The sequence below is a fragment of the Oryctolagus cuniculus genome, chromosome 4 (genome assembly GCF_964237555.1).
Source record: "Oryctolagus cuniculus chromosome 4, mOryCun1.1, whole genome shotgun sequence".
In the NCBI taxonomy this organism is placed as follows: domain Eukaryota; kingdom Metazoa; phylum Chordata; class Mammalia; order Lagomorpha; family Leporidae; genus Oryctolagus; species Oryctolagus cuniculus.
In genome coordinates, this window is record NC_091435.1 from 26173658 (window position 1) to 26179657 (window position 6000).

Sequence of the window (6000 nt, forward strand, 5' to 3'; positions counted from 1 at the left end):
GCCTCAGATAGCTAGGCTGTACCAGACTGAAACCAGGAGCTAGGAGCTTCTTTTTTTTGACAGGCAGAGTTAGACAATAAGAGAGAGACAGAGAGAAAGGTCTTCCTTCTGTTGGTTCACCCCCATAAATGGCCACTACAGCCAGAGTGCCATGCCAATCCAAAGCCAGGAGCCAGGTGCTTCCTCCTGCTCTCCCATGCAGGTGCAGGGCCCAAGCACTTGGGCCATCCTCCACTGCACTCCCAGGCCACAGCAGAGAGCTGGACTGGAAGAGAAGCAACCGGGACAGAATCCAGCGCCCCGACTGGGACTAGAACCCAGGGTGCTGGCACCACAGGCGGAGGGTTAGCCTAACGAGCTGTGGCACCGGCCAGGAGCTTCTTTAAGATCTCCCAAGTGGATTACAGACACCCACATACTTGAGCCATCTTTCAGCATCAGTAAGGAGCTGGATAGGAAGTGGAGCAGCCAGTACATGAACTGGCACACATATGGGATGCTGGCTTTGCAGGCGGTGGCTTTACCTGCTGAGTCTCCTGGTTAATGATTCTTGGCATGTACATGTCTTTCCCAATAATTCATGAAGACTTTATTGAGGTCCACCAAAAGTAGGCATAAATAGAGTGGACTCTCAATAAATAGAGTGGCTGCTCCACTTCCTATCCAGCTCCTTATCAGCACTGAAAGATGGCCCAAGTATGTGGGTGTCTGTAATCCACTTGGGAGATCTTAAAGAAGCACCTGGCCGGCGCCACAGCTCATTAGGCTAATCCTCCGCCTGTGGCACCGGCACCCCACGTTCTTGTCCCAGTTGGGGCTCATGATTCTATCCTGCTTGCTCCTCTTCCATTCCAGCTCTCTGCTGTGGCCTGGGAGTTCAGTGGAGGATGGTCCAAGTGCTTGGGCCCTGCACCTGCATGGGAGAGCAGGAGGAAGCACCTGGCTTCTGGCTTTGGATTGGCGGGGTGCACTGGCTGTAGTGGCCATTTGTGGGGGTGAACCAACAGAAGAAGACCTTTCTCTCTGTCTCTCTCACTGTCTCACTCTGCCTGTCAAAAAAAAAAAAAAAAAAAGAAGAAGAAGAAGAAGAAGAAGCTCCTAGCTCCTGGTTTCAGTCTGGTACAGCCTAGCTATCTGAGGCCATCTGGGGTGTCTTTGTTGAGTAACAATGAGATGCAACTTCAGAGTGCGCGAATAGTTGCTTGTTTGGGTACATACCTCTATTTGCCTACTCATTTTCCTATAAAGACCTTACAATAATTCTCATAGTTAAAAAAACACTGATTTGAAATGTTTTATGATTAAAATTATCGCTGTTATTTTTGAAACAGTTGAAAAAAGGGGATTCCAAGGAACCCCATACCACCATTGAAATAGTCTATTACAGAATCAATATTATATTTCTCAATTTTATAAAATGTTCTATATAGGATGGATTGTTTTTGATGCCATAATATAAATATGCCAAATTTTTATAATCTGTATGAAAGGTAAAAATATTCATTGCCAATACTCTCAATTTTAGATTTAAAGAGAATAACCCGGGCCAGCACTGTGGCATAGCGGATGGGATGGCCTCCTGGAGTGCTGGCATCCCATGTGAGCGCCGGTTAGAGACCCAGCTGTTCCACTTCCAATCCAGCTCTCTGCTGTGGCCTGGAAAAGCAGTGGAAGATGGCCCAAGTCCATGGGTCCCTGCGCCCATATGGGAGACCAGGAGGAAGCTCCTGGCTCCTGGCTTCGGATCAGCGCAGCTCTGGCTGTTGCGGCCATTTGGGGAGTGAACCAGTGGATGGAGAACCTCTCTCTCTCTCTCTCTCTCTCTCTCTCTCTCTCTGCCTCTGCTTCTCTCTGTGTGTAACTCTTTCAAGTAAAATAAATAAATCTTTAGAAAAAAAAAAAGAATAACCTGGTCTGGAAAGAGAAACTAAAAGCCCTGTGGCTAGCACACACATACAAATAAATAGTATGTGTAGATAGAAATGCATGTATATATAACAATTAATGACTTTTTCTGCTACAGAGTATTATGTAATGATTTGTGTCAAAGTTTTCTTTTTCCCTATTTTATTGGTGGAGAATTTTCTAGGCTTACTAAACCTGAGGTCAGGAGCATCTGTATGACTTTATGGTAAAGATCTATGACCTAAATATTACTTTTTTCCCTGTCCAAAAAGTTTGCTATGCCATGAAATTTCAAGTATTGTTATTATAAATGAGTCAGCATGTTTCCATTATTAATTTTAAAACATAAAATTGAAAATAAATAAAAATACTTTTCCCATTCTGTTGGATGTCTCCTCACTCTACTGATCATTTCCTTTGCTGTACAAAAGCTTGTGAGTTTCATATAGTTCCCTTTCTTTAGTTTTGCTTTTGTTATCTGTGCTCCGGGGATCCTGCCCATGAAGTCCTCCTCTAGGCCAATGTCTTAGAGTATCCCCATCTATGTTTTCTTCCAGCAACTTCATAGTCTCAAGCCTTAAATCTAGGTTTCTGATCCATCTTGAGTTGATTTTGGTATTTGGTGAGAGGTATTTATCTAATTTCATTCTTTTACATATATACAACCAGTTTTGCTAGTACCATTTAATAAAGATATTATCTTTATTCCATTGTATGCTTTGAGCACTTTTGTCAAAAATCAATTGGCTGTATGTACAAGGATTAACTTCTGGGCCCTCTATTCTATTCCATTGATCTATGTATCAGTTTTTATGCTAGTACCAAGCTGTTTTAATTATAATATTTTTGCAGTATGCTTTGAAATCAGGTATTGTGGTGCTTCCAGGTTAATATTTGTAAACAAACAACCTAACAGAGGAATAATATCCAACTTTATTAGCAAATTAAAAAATTCAACACAAAACACCCAACCAGTTGAGAAATACCAAAGGACTTCAACAGAGTTAAAGAAACTCAACAACAACAAAACTAACAATCAAGTTAAACAGGCAAAGGACTTGAACAGGCACTTTTCAAAAGAAGAAATCCAAATGGCCAATAGACACTTGAAGAAATCTTCTGGATCACAAGCCATCAGGGAAATGCAAATCAAAACCCCAATGTGGTTTCACTTCACCTCAGTTAAAACGCCTCTCATAAAGAAATAAAAAAAAAAAATACTGATGGGAATATGGGGAAAAATGTACCCTAATCCACTGTTGGTAGGATTATAAACTAGTACAATCATTGTGGAAATCAATATGTAGATACCTTGGAAATCTCAAAATAGATATACCATTTGACCCCACCCCTGGGAGTTTACCCAAAAGAAATGAAATCAATATATTAAATAGTTATCTGTACCCCAGTGTTTATTGATGCTCAATTCATAATAGTTAAGATATGGAAGCAACCCAGATGTCCACCAACTGATGACTACATAAAGAAAATTGAATCTGTTAAAAACTAATTAAAATTCTACATTTAAAAATTTAAATGTCTCTTAGAGTGTGTCAACACTATAATAATCATGTTTTAAACATCAGAGACCAAATGAGAAGTCATATGCTTGAGTCTACAGTTTCCAATCAAATATTACAATCATTTTTGGTGGTTAAACATCAAGGAAGTGTTTAGGCATAATTAATAATTTTGTTTCGGCTTACAGTTTTGGAGGATCACAGTGCAGGAGCAGGCAGCTCCATTGGTCTGGAACGTAATCATGGTAGTCGTGGCAGGACACAAGCTGAGGAAGGAGCTTGTGCGTCCCTGCCTCATCAGATCAAAGACATCGTAAAGCCAGAAATAACAGAGGAGATTGTGTTGGAAACGCGCCAGAGACTTCTAGAACAGGAAGGCTAAGCGGCTTCCAAGGGGCCGCACGGTGTACCTTGCTGGAGCGGCTCTTCCCACGTGAGGTCCCACGTGCAGCTCAAAGAAGTGCTGAGAGAGGCTCACTTTGCCTGCGTCACAGCCATGTGGCCGCCTTCAGCCCTGTGGCCTGCCTTCTGTCCCAAGACAGCCTGGGGGCAGTGAGCAGCGCTTCTGGCCTGGGGTTTGCCGCCCCGAGCCCCAGCACTGGTGGGTGGTTTTGGGTTTTGCAATGCTGTGTCCGGGCCTCCCCCCAACACACACACACCCCAGAACAATGGGGAGACTCACTTGTTCCCCACTCTCTGTCATTCACAAGGGCCAGTGCCTTGTGCACCTGCCCCCAGTAGAACGGTGACAGCCCTCACCCCACACGCCGTGCGCCGGCCTCCGTCCCCACCTCCTCGGAGCACACAGTCGGCAAGGATAGCCAGCAGTGCGAGGGGAGAATAAAGGTGGCCGGGTGGCCTCCTGCGTGCTTGGAAGCTCGTTTCGCATCCCTTGTTCCTTCCAGAGACGGCAACGCCAGGCTGCCTGTGTGTGCCGGCCCGGGAGCACAAGCTGGGAGAAGCCGGATGGTTGTCCTCAGACAGGATGAATGTCCTGGCCCGTGTGCTTCCGGACAAATAAGAAAAATGGAGATGAGAAAGCAAAGCTGTTTTCTTCTGATAATTGAAGTAGTAACACATTAACGTGAATCATTCAAGGTTAAAAGATTAAAACAGAAAGTTGAAGCTCTTGGTGGGAAGTGTTAGCATTCCCATTTGTTCTGATGACAACCAAAAAAATGATACCCTGGGGCCAGTGCGGTGGCCCATATGGGTGCCAGTTTGAGACCCGGCTGCTCCACTTCTGATCCAGCTCTCTGCTATGGCCTGGGAAAGCAGTGGAGGATGACCCAAGTGCTTGGGTCCCTGCACCCACGTGGGAGACCCAGAAGAATCTCCTGGCTTCGGATCGGCCCTCTCTGGCTGTTGTGGCCATCTGGAGAGTGAACCAGTGAATGGAAGAACCTCTCTCTCTGTCTCTGCCTCTCTGTAACTCTGCCTTTCAAGTAAATAAATACATCTTTTTAAAAATTAAAAAATAAATGATGCCCTGGTAGTTTTATTTGTTTGAAAGGCAGAGTGACAGAGAAATCTTTATCTACTGGTTCAGGCCCCAGATGACTGCAGCGGCCGGGGATGGGCCAGGCTGAACCCAGGAGCCAAGAACTCCATCCATGTTTTCCCTGGGTGGCAGGGGCCCAGGGGCTTGGGCCATCTTCTACTGCTTTCCAAGGCACATTGACAGGGAGCCAGATGGGCAGTAGAGCAGCCGGGACTGCAAATGGTTCGATTTGGGAGGCACCGCCTGCCTCTTCTTGGGTCTGCATTAGCCGAAAGTCGGAGTTGCTGGAGCTGACTTCAGTCAGGGAGCATCGTCCCAGTGAGCGTGTTGATTACTGGGCCAAGTGCCCACCCGTTTTGGGAAATTCTCAAGGTATCCTATGCAAGTGTGCTTTATTGCACATACGTGAACTGTTTTTTCAAAGTCATTGATCTGAAAGACACAGTAATAGGACCCTCTGTCTACTGGTTCACGCCCCAAATGGCTGCACCAGCCAGGGCTGGACCCGGCGGGAGCCAGGAGCTCCATCTGGCCCTCCTATGTGGGTGGCAGAAACTGAAGTACCTGAACCATCATCCATTGCTGTCCCTTGTATGGTACTGGTCGGAGTGGAGAAGCTGGGTTGAAACCAACACTCAGAGGGACACAGGCTTCCAAGCAGCAGCTTAACCCACTGCTCTATGCACCTGGCTGGAGCTGTTTTGTTACACTTGGAAACATGCTGGCGTCACTGGTTTCTCATCTGAGGTTGTCGTGGTCATTCGGAGCTGCGTGCGGCTGGAGGAAGGCATGGAAGACGCCCTGGCAGAGGTCTCGCCACTGCTGGGCCATCGTGGAATGCAAACTCAAGAGCTTCGGGGTAGTGATTGAACCTTGCTTTTGACGGCTTTGAAATACAGCTTGGCTCTTTCATTGGAAAGCATGCTTCTTTGTAACATTAAAAAAAAAAAAAAAGCTCCTTCCTATGGACCTTGAGGTGACACACAAGGTATTATCTAAAGTATCAGTTTTTATTCCAGTTTTATTAAATTTATGAAATTTTATTAATGAATTTATAGTTAATCAATTTGTTAA

At 45.3% G+C, this 6000-nt stretch overlaps 1 pseudogene; it reads left to right on the top strand.

Annotated features, from left to right (window-relative positions):
* LOC138843115 (replication factor C subunit 1 pseudogene) overlaps positions 1–3807 on the top strand; it is a 104537-nt pseudogene extending 100730 nt beyond the window's left edge.
* Positions 3808–6000: the final 2193 nt, after the last annotated feature.